The following is a 21,422-nucleotide window of genomic DNA, read 5'->3' as shown; positions in this document are numbered from 1 at the left end:
ATTTTTATATGTTAGTTTTCGAATAGTTTTGTTACCAAGAGTTTTCAAGGAACTAAATGAATGCACATGCGATGTTTAGGAAATTACTGGGGCGAAAGTGGCAGATTCCTACAATATTTAGCAACTACCTATAATATTTAAGAACTACCTACAATGTTTAACAAATACCTACAATATTTCACATTTCCTACAATAATTATTAATTGGGAAACACTGGCATAAAATCATTATAACTTAGCAAGAGTGTTAGCGCTTGTTCTTTAAAAAAGTATTTTTTTTCTATGCATAGAGTTTTTTAAAAATAATAATAATAATAAAAATAAAGAATTAATTCCTTTTTATTTCCAGTATTTATATTAGACACATGATAGTTAACAGAAAATCTAACCTCGAATTTAAGCGTAAGAACTATTACTCAACAAAAAAAGAAAATAAAATTCTTGGAATTAAAACTTCCTCTACTTCTTGACTAGTCTATATGCTCAAATTTTAACTAGTGGCTACACAACTAATTCAAAATGTTCAGTTTATTTGCTATATCGTAGTTATTTGCGGTTTTTTCTAAATGTAAAAATCATAAAAACCAATTAGACAGGTTTCCTCCCCTCCTCTGAATAGGAATTTATAGAACCATTTTTTCAGTCGATCATTTCTATTGCATCACATACCCAGAATCATTTTGAACTTTTTTTTTCCTCTCTACATTATCGTTGTTTTTATTTTATAAGGTAAAAGAACGAATTTATAAATGTTTAAGGAATCCATAGGATAAAATAAAGCTATAAAACAATAAAGTGTTATAAATAAATAATTAAATAAGCTGGGGATGCGAGAACAAGTTTTTTTGTTTTAAAACGTTTCAAATATCTATATAATATCTGGTAGAGAGTGAAAATTATAGATTAAAATTAAGAAAAGATTTGGGGCATTTACATGTAAATTTACTACGCACATTTATATGTGACCAACAATTTCCCAATTTCAGCGTTATTAATCGCACTTATAGAAAGAAAAACAAAGGATTCAAGAAAAAGAATATTTTATTTATGTTATATTATTTAAAACAAATAAACTTTTATTTTAATTCACTATAATTTTCAAGCATTGAGCATGACCGGGTATCGAACCCCGGATGCTCAAGAAAAACAATTTCTTGATTTTAATAATTTAGACATAACGGCCACATCAGACTTGACTGTCTACATTAAAACAAGCATTAACTAATTTCTAGCGCTTTTTCTATGGCTGTATTGCACCACATTGAGACCTTTAATTAGTTTATAATTATTTCCTTTAATAAGGTAGTAAAATATATTATATTATAATATTGGATCGGGTTTGAAAATTAAAGATTAATATTTAGGAGAGGTACGAGGCAATTTTTATGCACAGTATACGATCAACGTTTTCCCCATTACTACGCTATTATTCGCACTCAGAAAGAAGAGAAATAATAATTATAAGATAAGGATTATTTTATTTACTTTACAATATTGTGAAATAAATAAAAAAAAATATTTATTGTTATTAAAAATAATTTTTCAATATTGACCATGACTGGGATTTGAATCCTGAATTCTCAGGACTAGCAATTTTTTCGCTTCCAATCATTTAGTTTAAACAGCTACACCATACCTGGCTGCCTGACTTATAACAAGCTCTTTTTTTTGGCACCATATTGTAACTCATTGTGGACTCTTTAATTTCTGTATAATTATTTCCCTTGCTACTGTGGTATAGTATATCATAATATAATATCTGGTCAAGTTTGAGAGTTATAGGTCAATATTTAAGAGGAGATATGGGGCCATTTTTACGTACAGTATATGAGCAACGATTTTTCATTTCAACACTGAAAAATAATAGTAATAAGAGAAATAATACTTGTGTGAAATAAAAAGTGCAGAAATAATGAAAAATGAAAATGCTTTCGTAATAAGAAGAAAGTACCATTAATACCGAGAGGCTGAATACCATTTCATTCATATTTCACTGTTCTAGAAAATAATAAAATAGGTTTACTATTATCATCGAAATACATCATTGCTATAAAAAGAAAAATTAAATTTTCACTGCATCGTATTATTATTTTTTGTTACGTCACAAGGTTAATGGTACTCTTATTTAATAAAGTATTCTGACATTTTATATCAAATCCGTCCATTTCTAAATGCACAGTGCAAAAAATTTCAAATAAAATTTTGGTAAAAAGTAAAGGCTAGTTTTTAACTATAACTATTGGCTACAAACGTTTTAATTTAAAATGACCTTATCAACCCCCATCGCGTCCGCAGTGATGGGTGACGCAGATTTAATTTCACTTTTTTTTAAATAAATCATTTTGAATAACAATATTCTAAGTAATCCCATTGAATTACAATATTTTATTTCAATCATTTTAAAAGGTACCGTTCCAATTCAAATTGTAATATTACCAAATTTTGCTAATTTCTAGAAAAATGTGTTTTAAATATCACGCTCGGTTTTATTCACTTATTGTAAACAATTTAAACTTACTCATTGAAAGAAAAAAAAGCTTAAAAAAAGCAATGAGATTCGTAATGATAGTAATCTTAAATGGTATAAAAACAACTGAACTATCAAAGGTAAAGAAAAATTGTATTACAAAAACATTGCATAAATCTTATAATAATATGGTTTAATTTAAATTATGTACTTCAGTCTAACTTCTGAAATTTCATTCCATTAATTTCATTCCAATGAAGTAAAGCATTCAATGAAATTCATGACTGACATTGTTATTCGGAATACTTATCAAAACATCAAAGTGTCATCAAAAATATATATCTATTGAATAACGTTTCAGAAAATAAATTTAGAAATAGTAGGAAGCTGTTTTTTCATCACTAAAACCATTCTATTTAAAGTTACTGAAATAAATTAGACATTTCAAAATTATAAAATATATAATTCTATGGAAAATTATTTCATATAAATTCCATATTTTTAATTTTGGAAATGTAAATATTTTTAAAAATTCATTTAACAAGTTTCTTTGTGGAGCCAAACTTATTTTTTAAGCTGTCTAGTTTTATGAATTTTCTTGGATAAATACACGCTGGAAAATTTCTATTATCTTTATACGTGGAAGTTTAATTTTGAATTTAAAATTTCGAGTAAAAATTATTATTTCAACCATATTTTTTATTAAAAAAATCTCGTACAAAAACACAGTTCCTTCAATTATTCTAAATAATGCTATAAATTTTAAAATAGAAACCTATCTTCTATTGGTCCATTTTAAGCGAATCATAGCCTAGCATTAGTGCATATGTACCGAAAAGGAAAACACCATACTTTACCACAGTGCATTAAATCATTTCTATTCGAAATATTTTGTGTGCATTTGCTCTGAGTAATATTCAATTCTAAAATCAACGATGTTTAAAGCAATCAAGAAAGTGTAAGTAATTTTCAAATAAAACTTAATTAAGATCAATTAAAATCTGAATTACAATGCTTTTAAAATTGAACTTATTGAATTAGAAGTGAAAATTTAGTCCTTCACATATAAAGGGTACCTTAAATGTCGATTACCTTTCTGAATTAAAAGTTAAGCTTCCTTCATTTCAAAAACATTACACATTAGACATTATTTATTTAAAATTTAAGAGGTCAGACATTATTATATAATATATAGGTCCCTATTATGATTTAATTTAAGTTTACGATGCTTATTTATATGATATAAAGAGATATTTAAAGAATTTTGATGATATTTATGAAGTATGATACCATTTATTATTTACCTAAGAAAATGTTCATGCAATTGTTTGAAAATTTTTTAAAACTCCCGTTTGAAACTACTTTCATTAAATTCTGCTTAAAATAATGCTTGAATTTGATTTTATTTAAATTCTTATTTCTCGTGGATTCCTCATAAATACATAAATAACTGTGGTTGGCTTAAACTTTCATTTCATTTTCACTCCATTTATTAAAACTGCATATTAAATTGACATCAGTCGTTATTGTGAGAGTAAATAACCAATATCAATCCCCATTATTATAGTTTCTTATTGAATATAAAGATCATATTTTGATTTTAACTTCATAAAAATAACTTTTCAAACGGTTTTAAAGAAATTAGATTGATTGAAAATGAGGAAATAAAAAAGGATTAGACGATATGTAATGGAAGTGACTGGTACTAAAAATCTGGAGACTGCTCAATACTAGAGAAAAACATTATTTAATACATTTTTGACTTGATATAACATTACATTGGTGTTTTTAATGTATGTCATTCGTATATATCTCAAAAATAAAATATCCTTTAAATTAGTTCATAGGGTGCCTCACACAAGCTATTGTGGAATTTTGAATGACGAAACTTTTTTCTGTTAGTTTTGTTAACTTATTGCTTTCTCCCGATTTTTGAAGCAAGAATTCTAATAGCTTGCATTTTTTATAAAGTTAATTTAGTTTAGATTGTTAATTGAATAATATTAGTTTCATCATAGTTTATAGTTTTGTTCAATTTCTTTCGAAAAATTTTAATAGAGAAAAAAAATAGCTAAAAATTGTGATCATTTCCATAGACAAAACTTAAATGTTTCACTTGAATTTACTTTTCGTTTATTCAGTTGTTTGCATTTGTTTCTTATTTATATTATTAATGGGCAACGTCAACTGCACTCATAACAAAACTTAGTTAATTGACTCTTTAGAAATTTTAGATCACTTTCAATATTTTGGAACCCCGAAAAATTTAAAAAATAGTAGAAGTGATTTATTTTAAAATTGCATGCAATTATAAAGCGTTTTCCTTCATAATTCCGTAAGATTTTTATGTTTTTCATATGTAAAACCTTCATGTATTTAAATAACCATAATGTAAAATGTAACCTTAATGCTTGTATAGACGGTTCATAAAAAGTGGCTTTCTGTTATTAAAAGATTATTCAAAAAATTAAATTTTCGTTCAGTTTGTAAATAATTTGGTTTTTAAATCAACTATATCTTCAATATTTAGGAGAACTGGTTAATAAGCCTTTTTTTTTAGTTTCTTAAAATTTTAAACCGAGAAGTCATATTTTTATTCGAGTTATAAAAGCAGAAGGGTTTAGTAAATTTGCAGCAATTATTTTGTTCCCGGGACAGAGGATACTGCCTATTTGGATACACAAAGGCTAAAAAAAAGTTTTAATGGCTACACAGACGGAATAAGCTCTACTTTTCAAGGTTATTACAGTCCCTGGCCAAATTATTCGACGCGCTGTAAAATTCTACGTAAAATCTTAATTATGAGGTGATACTATACGGCTCTAGTGTTTTTGCTCGACTGAAACCGGTTTGCAAACCGGTTGTTATGTATCAAACATTAACCGACATTACATTAACCATAAAACTATGGTTTTAGTTTGGAGGTGTTATTTTGTCTAGTTTTCTGCCCACTAATAAGGAGATGAGTGCCTTGAATCGTGAATGTAAAGAGCGTACGTGAAGGAAAAAAAGAAATTTTGAGATTTTTTATTCAGATTTTTTTTCAAGCTGCTCATACCTTTGTTTATTGATTATTACCTATTTTTATGAGTGTATCTTTTTTAATGTTTCCTTATAGTGTAAAGATATTACAACCAGAATTCAGAAATTTCAATGTTATTAAATATATAATTATATGATAAAGTATTTCTTATAAATTCCATGATTCGAAATTCGGAAATTTAAATATTTTTTAAAAAGTCATTTAACAAGTTCTTTTGTTGTGCCAAATTTTATTTTTTACACTGTCTAGTTTTATGAATTTACTTAGATAAATACATGCAGAAATTTTTTTATCATCTTTATACTTGAAAATAAAATTTTAAAATTTTTTATAAAAATTATTATTTGTACTATATGTTTTATTAAAAATATCTCATAAAAAAACGATTCTTTCAACTATTCTAAACAATGTTATTAAATATTATAATGGAAACCTATCTTCTATTGGTCCATTTTAAACGAATTATAGTCCAGCATTAGTGCATATGTACCGAAAAGGAAAACATATCATACTTTACCAAAGTACATTAAATCATTTCTATTTGAAATATTTTGTGTGCATCCACTCTGATTAATAAACAATTTTATATCAAAGATGTTCAAGGCAATAAGGAAAATGTAAGTAATTTAAAAGTAAAATTTAGTTAAGATGAATAAAAATCAAAACTATAATACTTTTTCAAATCAAACTTATTTATTTACGAATGAAAAATTTAGTCCTTTACATTCCCAAAATAAGTTAAAAGAAAATTACCATTCTAAATGAATTTGTTAAGTCTCCATTTATTTCAAAAACATTACACATAAGAAATTATTTATTTAAAATGTAAGACATCATTATTATGTAATTGATAGGTCTATTATGTTTTAATTTAAGTTTACTATGCTTATTTCTATAATATAAAGAGCCATTCTAAGAATTATACTAATAATTAAGAATGATTTCGCTTGTTATTTACTATTTACCAACGAAAATGTTCATGCAATTACTCGAAAAATCTTTAAAATTGCCGTTTGAAGCTATTTTATATTAAATTCTGCTTAAAGTAACGCTTGAATTTGATTATATTTAAATAGTTGTTTCACGCGGATTAATCATAAATAGAAAAATAACTGTGGTTGGCTTAAACGATCATTTCATTTATTAAAATTGCATATTAAATTGAAATCGATCGCAACTTTTACAGTAAACAACCTATATCAATCCCTATCGTTATAATTTCGCGTTGTTTCCAAACTTTTCATTTTTATTTTAACGTCATGAAATAAAGTTTTTTAAAGGTTATATAAAAATTAGATTTAGTGAAGGTGAGGAAATAAAAAAGAATTGGACGATATGTAATGGAGTTGGCAGGTACAAAAAATTTGGCGATTGCTCAATACTAAATAAAAACATTACTTAATAATTTTTTGACTTTACATAATATTACATCGGTGTTTTTAAAGAAGATAATCAGTATAGATCTGAAAAATCAAATTTCTTTTCAATTAATTTATAGTTGCTTGCGAAATTTTGCATGGCGTTAAATTTTTCTGTTAGTTATCACTTAGTGCTATATCTCGATTATTGTAGCAAGAATTCTAACATGCTAATTCATTTTAGATTGATTATCAAGATTGATCGTTGAATAATTTTAGATTGGTCATAATTTTATAATTTACACTGTAGCTAAAAATGGTGATACATCCATTGACCAAACTTTAAGCTAATTCAGTTGTTACTATTTGTTTCATATTTATATTATTTCTGTGCTACGTCAATCACAACGATTAAAAAACTAAATTAATTGACGTTTTAGAAATTTCAGATAAACATTTCAAAATTTTAGAACCACGAAAAATTTAAAAAATAGCATGGGTGATTTATTTTAAAATTGCATGAAATTATAAAACGTTTTAATTCCTAATTCCGTAAGATTTTCTGAATCTTTCTTATGTATAACCTTAATGTAGTTAAATAACCTTAATGTAAAAAGTAACTTTAATGTGTGTGTAGACGGCTCATATAAAGTGGTTTCTGTTAGTTAGAAATATTAATTTTTAATTCAATTTATAAATAATTTGTTTTTTAAATCAACTATATCTTTAAAACTATATTTTATAAATTTAGGAGAACTGGTTAATCTATATTTTAATCGTTTTTTGAAATTTTAATTCCATTGGTCATATTTTTATTCGAGTTATAAAACTTGAAGTCCTTAGTAAAATTGTATAAATCATTTTCTTGCCAGGACTGAGGATTCTGCCGATTTGATTACACAAGGGCTCAATTATAACTTTTAATGCCTACACTGTCGAAATAAGATCTACTTTTCTAGGTTCTCGCATTATCGAATATAAAAATACACGTTGTTAGAAGTTAAATTAGACTAATAGTTTTTAATTTTAGGAAGAAATATTAAAACAATTTTAAAAAATAATTCATAAATTTATATTTTAGTATGAGTTGCAGCGTTTAATCTATTTTTTTCAATCAATAACTAAAATTAAAAAAGAAATTGTAACAAAATTTAACCAAGGAAGAAATTTAAGTTTAATGTTGTAACTGAGAAGAAATTATTCCAGTTCTTCTCTAAAAAAACAAAAAAAAATTATGTTTCTTTATCAACATAAAATAAGTTTCAGCTCATCCATTTTATAGTATTTTGGATGTTGTAGAGTTGCATATGTTTGCTTAATTATATTACTTCATTAATTTGTTACGGTACTTTTCGGTTAGCTAGGATAATGGAAATTTAACTGTTTCTTTTAAATTTATATTTTACTTAAACTGTTAATAAATTATGTGCACTAAGTGTAAATATTACACAGCTACAAGTAACAGAGTAATAGCGTCATTTTTTTAATGCTTATTTATTTTATTAAGAACATCTTTATTGTCCAGTGTTAAAAATAATAAATAAAATTTAAGAAAAAAATAGTAACAGAAAAAAGTTGGCAGAGGTCTATATTTTTTCGACTTTCCGCTTGCACTTTTGCTGTTATGAGGGAAAAGTACCTTTCTACTCGCCATGAGTTTTCTTTTCTTTAATGTTTAATAAATCAAACAGATCTTAGTACCAAAACATTTGTCAACAAAGGACATTAATGAGAATTTGAAAAAATTCAATTTCAAAACACAGGGCGAAGTTTTTCTTTTCGAATTAAAACCTTGTTATCTTAATTAGAAGTAAAATAATCGCAAAATTTTTATATGATTGAATTTAAAATTCTGCAGTGAATTTTCCATTTAAATCCAGTATTTCTTACATTTATAAATTTAACTTGATTAAAATTTTTATTATTTTCTTTCTCCTTAAAGCTTTTTAGTTGTACTTTTTAAAATTGGGAAAAGTAAATTTGAAATTAAAATTGGTACTTACGTATTAACGCAACCGGGCCAAAATTCGCATAAATCGCCAAATTTGGCGACCCTACTTACGGCAACCCTACGTGTTATACGTGGTTTTTCGTAAACAAATTATTTTGCTTACTGGTTAGATCAGTGGTCGGCAAACTTATTAGCCAAAGAGCCAAAAATGAGCATTACAACAATATTTAAAAAAATTGGGAGCCAAATCTGCTTGTTTAGTAAACTTTTATTACACTAAATAAGTAGTACGCTAAATAAAACTAAATTTCATACTTAATAAATATTTATTAATGCGAACACTGCCCCACTTCTTTAGAAAAAGTATGCGATCTCATGCTTGTGGTATCTTTGTATCACACCGGAGTAAGCCGTAAACATACGAACAATTTCAGCTGGTAGCTTGTACATGGTTTGGGTGAACGTTTACGAAAACTAATAAAATTAAACTCGATGTTCGTTACGTATTTTTACAACAATATAAAATTTTAAATACCTATCGATCTTTTAACTTAAACAAAAAATTATACATGTTCTCGATTTATAGAAGAATTTTAATTTATCAAAATAAGATATAATTTTTTTCTTACCAAGTTTTTTTTTAAATGAAAATATTATTGCGCCTTCCGTGGATATTTGTGATAGAGCAGCACTTAAGGAGCTAAAGAGCCACATGCGGCTCTGGAGCCGCACTTTGCCGACCACTGGGTTAGATTGAATGCCGTGAAATACTTTATTGTATTTGTAACGAGAAATAATGCACTATGTGATGTCGAAATAATATGTAATCTAAAAGGTTATTAAAATATATGCTTATAATTTTGTTTATAAAATACTTTGCTTTATAAAAAAAAATTGATTTCAATTTTTTCCACTTACGCCAAATTTGGCGATTTATGCGAATTTTGGCCCGGTTGCGTTAATACGCAAGTAACTTAAAATTTCGTCTGGTTTATTTACTTATTTTTTTTACAATATAAAATTTATATAAGACTATGTTTTCTCTCAAATTTCTTTTCCCTATTTCTTTAACAATGGTATTGAATATCGAAATGGAACCCTTCTCCCATTGGTCCATTTTAAACGAATCATAGTCTAGCTTTAGTGCGTATGCACTTAAAAAGAAATTACTGTATTTTAAAGAGTGCAATAAATCATTTCTATTCGAAATATTTTGTGTGTATGTGCTCTAACTAATATTCGATTTTAAATCAACGATGTTTAAAGCGATCAAGAAAATGTAAGCAATTTTTTAATAAAATGTAGTTAATACCAATTTCAATTAAACAAATCAAACTTTTAAAGTTTGTTTAAATTTTGAGTAATAAGTTTGAAACTTTCTCACACGGAAAAAGAAAAAAATCAACATTCTAAACTAAAAATAAAAGTCATAATCTGTTCAAAACACATTATACATAAGTTAAAATTTATTTAAAATTTAATTAAATCGATAGCATAATGTAATTCACTTTAAATGCATACGGTAGTTCCAGAAGTAACAGTTAGTACCATTATTTAAAATATAGCCATATAATTTCTTTTAAAAAATGAAATATACATATCTTGAATTAATGATGCAGTGGTATAAGCAAGATAAATATTTTGAATTGCAGTTCAAAAATACTTCGATAAATTTTACTATGCTTAAAAGAATGCTCAATTTAGATTTTATTTAAATTAATATTTCACGCGAATTTTGATAGCTTTAAAAAAATGAGGTTGGCTTAAACCTGCATTTCAATTTTATTAATGTATTAAAACTGAATATTCGATTTATATACATAGCATTGTGGAATAAACAAACTATATCTATTTTCATTATTAATATTCCTTGATGTGCTTAATGTTAAACAGATTTCATAAAGTTGTTGAGATAGAAAAGAAATGAAAATTGGCGACTGTTCAGCACTAAAGATTAACAATTATTTCAAAGATGTTTATAGTATATATTGTTCTACTGATGTTTTGAGTGCAAGTAATGGGAAAACATTTGTATAATCGGAGTTTCATTAGATTCAAACGTTGTTACCAAACACAAGCGATCGCCAAATTAAGAATTGGGGAAAATTTTTCTGTAATTTATCTCATGCTGCTTTCTCTCGCTGCAAAATTTCCAAATAACTTACATTTTTTTAAAATTATAACATAAAATTTAGACTGATCTTAAATTCATACCTGTTACCGTCAATAAATCTTAATTGTCTTTCTTTAACAACGATATGGAAATTGCTTTTATTTAAGTGCTTCATTAAACGTAGAAATAATTAAATTTCATTAATTAAAAAGCACAGTGGTACGACAGCGAAACCGCACTTTTTAAAAAATTATTCCTAAGCGCACAACGGTCAATCTCCGAAACCAATTATTTTAAAGTATTATTTTAACTTTTCTAAACATCACCAGATAGCAGCACTACACTTAGATTATATCTTCCTTTGAAAAAAATAAAAAGTTTTCAAGGCTCTTTTTCATTACTACAAGTTTATTTTTTTTACTCAATAAAATACAAAAAAAGTTTGAAGTATATCACTCAGATTTGTTGTTTATGAGCTCCTTTTGACACACAAATTTTTCCCAATAAAGATTCCTCAGAAAAGTATTTAATTTTTACGTTTATTCTTTTTGGTTTCAGAGTGAGGCCACTGTGCCCCTAGAACATTACATTCACCAACTTGTGTCTTTATCCTTTTCCCCCCTTCATTCACTCAGATAGTGAAGTGGGTAAAAATTTATTAGGGTTTTTTCTTGCATGGGGCTTATAAATGGAGAGCAATGTGTCTCTTATCTATTTCTATTGAAAATAAAGTCTATTACCTCAAACTTCTTATCTGAAACAAATTTATTCTGCTCATTTGAGTTCTTTTTGAATAAGCGAACAGTCGAATTTAGTTGATGATATATCTATTTTCTACTTTCACAATTTTTCTGCGTTTCATTTCTCTTAAAAATTAAGAATTTAAATTTTTTTTTTATTATTATTAATTTATATTGTTGATTACAATTACGGGATGAGAGTTTTATTCTCAATAATAGAAAAGTTCCTTTGTTTTGAAAACTATTTCAAAATTTAAGTATTTTAGTAGCAGTTTTTCCCTATCTAAATGTCTCGCCGTAAAGGACTTGGAAGGAATATAAGGAATAATTAATATTATAATATTAAATATAAGGAATAATTAAATTAATTATTTGCACAAGATAATACTGAAGAATAAAATTACATTATTATATATCACAGTGAATGCTGCAGTAAGATATTTACTTTTTATTACATTTTATTATACATTTTATTATATATTTTATTTTTATTATTATACATTTCATTTTTATTATTATATATTTCTGTACTATTTATTTCATCGTAATATTGTATAATATATATTATATTTTACTTAAAAAAATCTTTGTGTTTGAAATTCATACGTTTTATTTGCACTAATTTATATTTTATAATATATTATCTTTGTATTATATTATATTTGTCAAAGCCTTTTTTGGTCTTTAAAATTATATAAATAATATTAGCATTTAAGTTCATTGTTTGATTTCTGAAAAGTGAAAATTTATTGTAAAAAAAGTTAAAAAAGATAATATTTTTTATCACATGAAAATGTTCTATGTGGACAATGGTTAACCACCGAAACCACCACCCCCTTTGTGGGACAATGAATCAGAATTTTTTTTTAATGTAATTTTCCCCTTTTTAGACCCTATGCATCATAATTAGTTTCTCAATTTTAAAAAAATATGAAAATTTATGTTCGCGTGCCTCAAAGGGTTAATGCTCATTTCAGTTGTTGGGACTTATATATGTATCAAACTTTTTTACGATGACTATTAAAATGATTTGTTAGTAAAAGCTTTTGAATTTGGTGATTTTAAGACTATTAACTTAGAAAATATATTAACGTTCGGAAAGAAAGACATTTTCATAATTAAGTCCTTGTCGTGTTTAGAAAGTTGAAGGAAAAAAAAACTTAACATCTTTTGCATATTTTTTTTATACTTATGGAAGCACTTTTTGTAACATTTGCTCTGAATAATATTCTGAATAGTACTACGAGCTTGATTTCAAACCAAATTAAATACAATGTACTTTTATAAAAATGTATTTTTACACAATTTTTAAATAATTGATTCTCACCGTTTCATATATTTTTGATTTTCTTAGTGAAAAAATCATGATATTTCATAAGAGAGATTTCTTCTTGTAAATTATTATATTTCAAACATTAAAACTGTTTTGCAAAATATCATAATACAGAGACAGTTATGAAAATTTCAATTGTCAATGTTCAGTGAATATTTAGGAGGATTTTAATTTCTAAAGCACAGTTTTAAGTGTTTAGTGTATGACATACATGGCATAAGAGTTAGTGAAAAAAAGGATAACTTTTTCTTTGACCAAGTTTAAACGTTTTACCTGTATTTAAGTTTAAAGTTAAAATCTCGCCACCAGCATATTATTTCCAGTAAATTAATTTAGCTACCATTCTTACACAAATTTCTCATTTTATGTTATTATTTTGTTATTAAACACATTTTTCTTCTAGTTAAGAAATGCATCATAATGTCATCATTGTTTTACATACTTTAATATTCGATTCTTATAAAATTTCATTGATGGAGGCAAGTATGAAGGTTTTTATTTGTATTGCTGCCATTTATTATTTTCAAGAACTACTTAAAAGTATAGTTTCTCAATGTTGAGAAGAATAGTGACTACTGAAAAAAAGTTTTCGATAATTAAAAGGCACTACCTCCCAAAAGTTGTATATTACCTAGTATATCACACGAGAATTTTTTTCAGATATTTTATGCATCATCTTAATTCCCCGCAAAACCATTAAAATTTTAAATGTCTGAAAAAACAGCAATTTTTTGTAAATTTTTCAAGATATTAAAAATTGTCTTATGAATACAAATTACCAATCAAAGTTGTGCATTGAATGAAAAATTCTTTGTGAAATTTTTATGAAATTTTAAGCTATATTTTCACACTTACCAACACTGTAAAAATATAAAATTTTACAAAAAGTACAAAATTTTTAAAGAAGACGAAATGTTCAAAAAATTGCCGGAAAAAAAATAAAACACTTCGCAAACGTTAGGTACTTATTGAAATATTACTCATTAAATGTTTTGATTTTTTTCTGGTTCATTTTCTTCTTTGATCAGTAACGGGCACTGGAAGTTTTTTTCCTCTTTTACTTAGAATTTTTCATAATTATAATATTATAATGAGGCTTATAAAATTGCAACAAAAAGCAAACAAGAGAGAGAAAACTAAAGAGCATTGATTTAGAAACGTAACATTGATGGCTAATTTACATTTTGAAAAAAAACATGACATTGCAGTATATACTTTCATATCAAAGGAAGTTAATTCCTTTAAGTGGGTCGATGGATCTGATTTTCTTATGCTAACTCAATGAAGTTTGCTGAGCGTAGTTTGAAAGCTTCCCTCGTCTTAATGACACCAAGTGTGGTGGATATTTGGAAGAAGAAACTGTTTTGCTTATAGTCATTAAATATTTCTGATCTGTACTGAGATCAGAAATGTTATATTTCTCACTTCTGACCAATCTTTTGCAATTCGTTGAAACTTGTGTTTGCATTTGAACGCTTGACCATTGGTCAAAAAATCCATAATGACTCAGTATTGTACTGCCCATCTATATCATAATACCACATTAATAGCACATTTGAGAGAAATTCGCCTATCACCCATTGCAGTATTTATTCGAACTCCATCATTGAAGCAGAAAAATAACGCCTAATTCTCTACATTTCATATAGTTCCGTCACAATCAACTACAATAAACTAAGAAGCATCATTTCCTTAACAAACATTTTACCTTGATCCCAGTTGGGCTCGAAATTGGCGCAATATGGGCTTAATATGAAGATGCACCGAATGACCAGTATCGGGATGTCTAGATTTTTCAATATTGGTCTTATGGGACCAATAGAGGGCTTATATTATGATGAATAATACATAAATTCTACAAAAATTATACATAAATTCTACAAAGAAACTACATTCCACTAGCCACGATGAACTCAGAATTTTAACTAAACTATTACGAAAGTTTTATAGTTATTTTATATACTTTTCGCGAATTATAAATTTATTAGCTACACTTTTCGAATGCAAAAAAAGATACACACTCTTGTTTTTATGCCTTTGAGTTTGAATTTTCACCCAATGCAAATATGGTGGTAAATTTTAAATGTAAAACACCTTCAAATTTTAGAACATTTTGAAACTTGATGATCAAAAAATTAGTTTAATTTTTTTTTTAATTTTAAAAAGGAATTCATTTAATTAATGCATTAGTTACAGTGATCACATTGTGCTGTTACAGTCCTTAGCTAAATTACTAGACACATTATAAGATTCTTTGTAAAATCTTAATTATTGGGTAATAATATACAGCTTTATTGTTTTCACGCGGCTGAAACCGGTTCACACTTGTTTACGTTCATATATCAATTGGTTAACATTGTAAAGCAATACAATAAAAATAAATACAAATAGGAAAATTATAAAGAATTTCCTGCATAAAAGTTCATTACATGTTAGTTTAAATATAAAAGTCTTGAATATAAACTTGTGTGAAACATGTAATTATTAAAACACTACAGAGCGTTTAATAAATTGGTCTAATTATTATAATATACCAATAGAATATCCGGTATAATAAACGTTCTATATTTATCTATATCGTTGAATTTCTCCAACGATCGAATATATATTATATATCGTCTTATTTAACCAATTGATTTACGAACGTAAACAAGTGCAAACAGGTCTCGTAAAAAAACAATAAAGCTATATATATATATAGTGTCACCTGATAATTAAGATCTTACATGGAATCTTAAAAATGCGTCTAATAATTTGGACATTGACTGTAATTTGAGTTTATAACCTAAAAATGTAATGCAAATTAAAATTAAATATTATTTCCTTTTTTTTTTCTTTTTGTGTGTGTGTAGGTTCTGCCGGGGAGGAAGGAAAGGAAGTAAAGAAGAGAAGGAAGTACTGGTTGAGAATGAAGAAGTAAAGTTTCAGGTGAAGGAAGAAGAAGAGTTTGTGCAAAAACCATATTGCGCAGAAGATCGTGTAGAGGCTCGATTCGTTGAAGAGTTCGACCGAGTAGGCAACAGCTACCTAACAGTGAAGCCGCCTGCTATTTGGTATCCAAACACTCACACGGATGATTTTGGATGGTTTGAAGAATCGACGTACAACAGCAAGAAGTTTCATGAAATCTGGCAATGGATTGAACTGAAAGATCTGGGTTGGTACCCCTACGAGGATGAAGGGGAGAATGATTACTGTTTCGCTGAAGAGGAAAGAAGAGACCCGAAACCACGACTGTCGGTTAGAGGGCAGGAGGTCATGAAAAATGACAGGATGGCGGACTGGTTGGAAAAGACATCAAGGCAGAAGTTTGCAGCTGCTCATTACGACATGGATGGTTTTGAGAAGGAATGGCATTTTTATGATGACTTCGAGTGGGCAGTGCCTGATGATGAAGTTAGAATTGGATTGAGAGTAACAGTAGAAGATTTGTACGACGAAGATTGGATTTCTACAAATTACTGAATGGCAGAAATCTAAGAGGACCTAAGTTAAAAGTTAAGATTTAAGATAAAAGTTAGGATTTAAGTTACAAGTTAGGATTTAAGTTACAAGTAAGGATTTAAGTTACAAGTTAGGATTCAAGTTACAAGTTAGGATTTAAGTTACATGTTAGGATTTAAGTTACAAGTTAGGATTTAAGTTACAAGTTAGGATTAAAGTTACAAGTTAGGATTTAAGTTAAAAGTTAGGATTTAAGTTACAAGTTAGGATTTAAGTTACAAGTTAGGATTTAAGTTACAAGTTAGGATTTAAGTTAAAAGTTAGGATTTAAGTTACAAGTTAAGATCTAAGTTACAAGTTAAGATCTAAATTACAAGTTAAGATCTAAGTTACGATTAAGAATCTAATTAGCAAAATAGTTGTAGGAAGAGATATAAAACACTAAATAGCAGTGGAAGATGATCTAAATAGCAAAACTGCAGGCAGTTAGAATTGATCTAAAAAGCAAAGTAGCACTATAAGAGGATCTAGATAGTAAAAAAATAGCAATAGGAATGAATCTAAAAGACATAGAAAAAATAGGAAAACTTAACAATCAGAAAGGATCTAAAACAGCGGTTTTCCTTTTTTTCAGCTACGGAACCCTTACTGATTAGCCTTTTTTTGCCAGAACACCTATTTTTAAAAAATATATAAACAAAAAAATTGTGAAAGTTTTAATATAGGAGATAAATTTAATTTCGAAATAGTTAAAAAGAAGAATAGAACCAGGGTGGATCAAGAGAAAGAGTGTTTCCTGAGGTTACCCGGGTTATAATTTAGCAATGTATGGTTCAAACGACGTGCCACAGTGCTGACGTAAAATATTCTCAAACGTAGACGGATCACGAGTTAGAGTCTCCTTGCCGTCAGGTTAACAGTGGAAGGGTTTCATAGTTTTCAACTCCATGTAACGAAAATTCAAATTAAAAAATCCCTTGTCTAGTCGTTCATCATTGGTAGTCGTTCTAAATTAACGACTACCAATGTTCGACTCCGCAGCCTTGTAATTTCAAACTCAGCCCAGAAGACAAGGGATATGTATACGTATCCCTTGTATATATATCCCTTGTCTTCTGGGCTGAGTTTGAAATTACCAGGTTGCAGAGTCAAACATTGGTAATCGTTAACTCAGAATTGGTTCTGCTGCTCTACGTCGGTTATAAAATATAATAAGAGGAATGATTGGGTAGGCTGACAACATCGGCTTTTAAATTAAATAAATAAAAAACAAATTAAATAATTAAATTGAAGAAATTTTTTCTCGATTTTTCCTTATTATTCTAAAATTAGGCATAATAAATCCCACAGTTTAACTCACACTTCCAGAGCTGTATCTAGATTAGTTTTGAATTAGTTTTTAGTGTATTTGCATTAAACATAAACTGAAGATAAAATGAATTAGCCGAATTATGGTTTCCGTTGAAATGACAGCTTTAAAGATATGCTTAGAAACTTGATAATGATAACCAAAGCAATATGTAACAAAGTTAGTTATTTTAGTTTGTTTCATAAATATAAACGAATTATTAAAGAAAAATTAATATTTATATAAAATTTATAATCTAATTCGATGTAAATATAAATACAATTTTTAAGCTATTATTGTGAGATCGTAAAAAAAAATTCTTAACTCGAGGAACCCTTTTCACCCATCTACGGTACACCATTTGGGAACCGCTGATAGAAGTAAAGATTTCGTACATATGATAAAACTAGACTAAACACAAGTTAAAGTTACCGGAGAAGGTTAGAATTAATAAGATTAAAATACTGTAAACCACTAAAAAGAAAAAGCGATGAAAAATAATACTTTTTTTCGCTGAATTGACTGCAAGGTTTAAAATCCATGTGTTTAAAATGGTAGAATTAAGAATCGAACCAGTCTATCTAAAAAGAAAAATTTATTTTCAAAATCCTCAAACAAAATCCAAGACGTTACTATCATCAGTGAAGGCTCGGGATCCTTAAAGAAACCCAAAGAGTAACTTATGGTCAGTGAAGGCTCGGAATCCTTAAAGAAACCCAAAAAGTAACTATGAGTAGTGAAGGCTTGGGATACTTAAGGAAACCCAAAAAGTAATTATGGTCAGGAAATGCTCGGGATCCTTAAAGAAACCCAAAAATTAACTTATGGTCAGTGAAGGCTCGGGATCCTTAAAGAAACCCAAAAAGTAACTATGGTCAGTGAAGGCTCGGGATCCTTAAAGAAACCCAAAAAGTAACTTATGGTCAGTGAAGGCTCGGTATCCGTAAAGAAACCCAAAAAGTAACTATGGTCAGTGAAGGCTCGGGATCCTTAAAGAAACCCAAAAAGTAACTTATGGTCAATGAAGGCTCGGGATCCGTAAAGAAACCCAAAAAGTAACTATGGGCAGTGAAGGTTCGGGATCCTTAAACAAAATCCCAAAAAAACTACGGTCAGTGAAGGCTCGGGATCCTTAAAGAAACCAAAAAAGTTACTTATGGTCAGTGAAGGCTCGGGATCCTCAAAGAAACCCAAAAAGTACCTATGGTCAGTGAAGGCTCGGGATCCTCAGAGAAACCCAAAAAGTACCTATGGTCAGTGAAGGCTCGGGATCCTCAGAGACACCCAAAAAGTACGTATGGTCAGTGAAGGCTCGAGATCCGTAAAGAAACCCAAAAAGTAACTATGGTCAGTGAAGGCTCGGGATCCTCAGAGAAACCCAAAAAGTACCTATGTCAGTGAAGGCTCGGGATCCTCAGAGAAACCCAAAAAGTACCTATGGTCAGTGAAGGCTCGGGATCCTCAGAGAAACCCAAAAAGTACCTATGGTCAGTGAAGGCTCGGGATCCTCAGAGAAACCCAAAAAGTACCTATGGTCAGTGAAGGCTCGGGATCCTCAGAGAAACCCAAAAAGTACCTATGGTCAGTGAAGGCTCGGGATCCTCAGAGAAACCCAAAAAGTACCTATGGTCAGTGAAGGCTCGGGATCCTCAGAGAAACCCAAAAAGTACCTATGGTCAGTGAAGGCTCGGGATCCTCAGAGAAACCCAAAAAGTACCTATGGTCAGTGAAGGCTCGGGATCCTCAGAGAAACCCAAAAAGTACCTATGGTCAGTGAAGGCTCGGGATCCTCAGAGAAACCCAAAAAGTACCTATGTCAGTGAAGGCTCGGGATCCTCAGAGAAACCCAAAAAGTACCTATGGTCAGTGAAGGCTCGGGATCCTCAGAGAAACCCAAAAAGTACCTATGTCAGTGAAGGCTCGGGATCCTCAGAGAAACCCAAAAAGTACCTATGATCAGTCAAGGCTCGGGATCCTCAGAGAAACCCAAAAAGTACCTATGGTCAGTGAAGGCTCGGGATCCTCAGAGAAACCCAAAAAGTACCTATGGTCAGTGAAGGCTCGGGATCCTCAAAGAAACCCAAAACATTGTTATTGAGAGGGTAGGTTTGGGATTGTTTAAACGAGATATGCTTTTTCTTTAAATGCTGTTGAACTCAATTGATAAACAACCGGAATGTTAGGACTGTGAAGTGTTTACATCACAGATTGTGTAAGCACTTAAAAAAATTAATTCTGCCTGTTTTTATTTGAAAAAAACATGCTGATAGTGAGACAAATGTCAGAAGGCTTTGCTTTTCCACCCAATGGTATGAGTGTACGGGGAGTAGAAAAAATGATCAGAAACTCTTGCTTTTTTCACGGAATCATTTTCATAGAAGTTATGAATTCAAACTCTTCCTTAATAGAAAAGCTGCTTACAATTTTGAGAGCTTTTTTCGAAATTTAAACAACAGATTTCATTTAAGTTAGTTAAGATTTATTTATATTATTCTCTTTTTTGATTATGCCATTAAAATTTTAGAATGTGGACCTTACTAAATTGATTATTTAAGACAAAAAAAGAAAGTTAAGAAACTTTCATCCATTCTGTTTATTATATGTTTGGCTTGTTGTGTTTCAAAATCAAGTCTTAAGTCGTTGCATGAATGTTGTTACATTGTTCAGCCTTTCTATTTACAAAATGTTTGTTTCTTAATTCAATGTAAAATGTTTTCTTGAGATACGCTGGGTTTCTGATTTTTTCTACTCCTCGGGGGGCTGCTGAGAATGTCAAAAACCGGGAAGAAAAAAGTAACAGCCCCTTCGGGGAACTACACTGACTTTTCAATAATTAATGGCTGTACGCAGTAAAGATAACTCATTGTAAAATTTAAATTAATTTAAGTATTCCTTCCTTGTATTGAATATAATATTTTCCTTCGTATTATATAAGCGAAATCAATTTTCTTTTTTTTTACATTTTGAATGGCAAATATAAAAAAAGAAGATGTATTCGAACAAGCATTGAAAGGAAATCAAGCAAAGAATAAAATTATAAGATTAAAAAATTACTTTATGCTAAAACTTTTGAGCATATATTATTGTTTCAATTATTTTATTTATAATAAATATAACAGCCTTTTTTTTAATGTTGAAAAGTCATGTGTTAAATAACCTCGCCTCCTCGATTGGCGTTCCCTGGGCAACGCTGCAGTTACAAAAAGGGAATTGTTGAAATCCCTTCAACTGTAGTGGCTAAGAGGTTATATCTAGCAGTGGAATAGCAACTAATTGAACATAAGGGCTACAAATGCATTAACAGAGATATGTATAAAAAAAAACTCATAGTTCCCACTCCAAAAAAGCTGCACACTAATTTAAAGATGACAATCAAGAAATAATCACACCAAAATTAAGCAATGATACATAAGGTATGTATTTTTATGGGATCAGCATATATATCTTAAAGGGGTCTGGTATATTTTATCGTCAATCACTTCATCCACAGACAATTTCATTGACAGGGTCAATAACTAGGTCAATGTATCGACTGAGTCATTTTATCGACTGAGTCCGTTAATCGACAAGGTCATTTCGTCGACAGAATTATTTCATCGAAAAGGACATTTCGTCGACTGGATAAT

The sequence above is a fragment of the Parasteatoda tepidariorum genome, chromosome 10 (assembly GCF_982258835.1).
Source record: "Parasteatoda tepidariorum strain Cologne lab strain chromosome 10, Ptep-v5.0, whole genome shotgun sequence".
In the NCBI taxonomy this organism is placed as follows: domain Eukaryota; kingdom Metazoa; phylum Arthropoda; class Arachnida; order Araneae; family Theridiidae; genus Parasteatoda; species Parasteatoda tepidariorum.
Note: the sequence above shows the minus strand (reverse complement) of the source record.